Genomic DNA, 2,288 nt, shown 5'->3' with positions numbered 1-2,288 from the left:
CATACCTGCTTAGCCATTTTGCACTTAATGCCAATCTGATATTTTAGAGTTTTGTATTCCCTTTCGCCTTCTTCATTTGCTGAATTTTTATATTTTCTTCTTCATTAATTATATTCAATATCTCTTGTGTTATCCATGGATTTCACTAGGGTTTGTCTTTTTACGCATTTGATTCTCTGCTGCTATTTCATCTCTTAAAGTTATCCATTCGTCTTCTACTGTATTCCTTTCCCTTGATCTAGTCATCCGTCGCCTAATACTCCCTCTGAAACTCTCAGCAATCTTTGGTTTTTTCAACTTATTCAGGTCCCATATCCTTACTTTCCTACCTTTTTCCAATACCTTCAGTTTTAATCTACAGTTCGTAGCCAATAAATTGTGGTCAGAGTCTACATCTACGCCTGGAAATGTTTTACAGATTAAAACCTGATTCCTAAATCTGTCTTGTCATTACATACTCAATCTGAAACCTCCCGGTGTCTCCAGGGCTCTTCCACGTAAGCACTCTTCTTTTGTGATTCTTAAACCAAGTGTTAGCGACGAATAAATTATGCTCTGTACAAAACTCCACCAAACGGCTTCCTCTTTCATTCCTTTCCCCAGTCCATATTCACCTGCTGTTTTTCCTTCTCTTCCTGCTTTCGAATTCAAGTACCCCAACACTATTAAATTTTCGTCTGAATTTTCGTCTGAATAACTTCTTTTATCTCGTCATACATTTCTTCAATTTCTCCTTCTTCTGCTGAGCTAGTCGATATATAAACAACTTCTACAGTGGTGGGTGTGGGCTTCGTGTCTATCTTGGATACAATAATGCGTTCACTATGCTGCTCATAGGAGCTTACCCGAATTCCTACTATCTTATTCACTGTGAAACCCACTCCTGCATTACCCTTATTTCACTTTTTATTTATAACCCCGTATACAACGCACCAGAATTCTTGTACCTCCTGTCACTGTACTTCACTATTTTCCGGTATATCTAACTTCAACCGATCCATTTCCCTTTTTAAATTTTCTAACATACCTGACCGATTCAGCGCTCTGACATTCCACGCACCGATTCGTATAATATTCTCCTGATGGTGACATCCTCCTGAGTAGTCTTCGCCCGGAGATCTGAATGGCGGACTATTTTACCTCCGAAATATTTTACCGAAACTGTATGAGCACGGGAAAAATTACAGCCGTTCGCAGTACTAGCACAGCACGACTGTTTAGGTTGATGTTACAATGCCAGATCGGCCAATCATCCAGACTGTTGCCCCTCCAACTACTGAAAAGGCTACTGCCCCTCTTCAGGAACCAAACATTTATGTGGCCTCTCAACAGATACCCCTCCGTTGTGGTCTCACCTGCGCTACGGCCTTCTGTATCGCTGAGGCATGCAAGCCTCCCCACCGATGCCAAGGTCCATGGTTCACTGGGTGATATGACTTATTATCCCGATAAAACTGTGGAACCAGGACGCTCCTAGTGATCCTTTGGGTGGGGGACACGCTTTTTCCTACCTTTTTTAGGGTTTCATTCATCAGTCTGTAAAAGTGGAGCCCTTATAGCATTGTTTTCTTGTCCGTCTGTCGTTCCGACTCCTAAGACACCTTTTTGTCTGGAATGGATAGATGTACCAAGTTGAAATTTATGTCACATACTAAGATCTACGGTCCGTCGGCGGTGTAAAATATTTACACTTGCAAGTTAAAGAAATCAGAATATGCGGCCATTTATGTCATAGATTTAATATTCGTAGACTCACTCATCAAAACCTTAGGGCTACTTCCCGTTGACCTAGAAACATGAAATTTGGCAAGAAGCAAGGCTTCACAGTACAAATAAAGGAAAAATCCTAAAATTGTTAAACTGTAGCTATATCACATACAAAATATCTTTTTGTCCTTAGAACTTACATTGTATTCATCATCCGTTGAAAATATAATAGAAAAATATTACTGCATTCAATATAAGATGTGGGTCGTTTGTTTTCTTTCTGAAAAGTTGTTACAAGTTGACCTCTTGTGTAGGTTATTTTGCAAGATCCCATCAATGGCGTTAGTAGTGCATTCATAGCTATCTGACTCTGGCTTTGTTTTTCGCGACAACACTGAGGTATTCTTGGCGTGAAAAATTAATTTAATTGACCGTTCCATTTATATCTATTCCTTGTCTAGTGTATTCAGAGTGAGAATAAGGACAAATCCCAGTTTAAGAGAATTATATTAATGAATGTTTAACTGTAAAATAAAAATGAAAGTGCAAAACACACAACATGAAATCCTAACAAATATACA

Source organism: Schistocerca americana, chromosome 2 (genome assembly GCF_021461395.2).
Source record: "Schistocerca americana isolate TAMUIC-IGC-003095 chromosome 2, iqSchAmer2.1, whole genome shotgun sequence".
Lineage (NCBI taxonomy): Eukaryota > Metazoa > Arthropoda > Insecta > Orthoptera > Acrididae > Schistocerca > Schistocerca americana.
Note: the sequence above shows the minus strand (reverse complement) of the source record.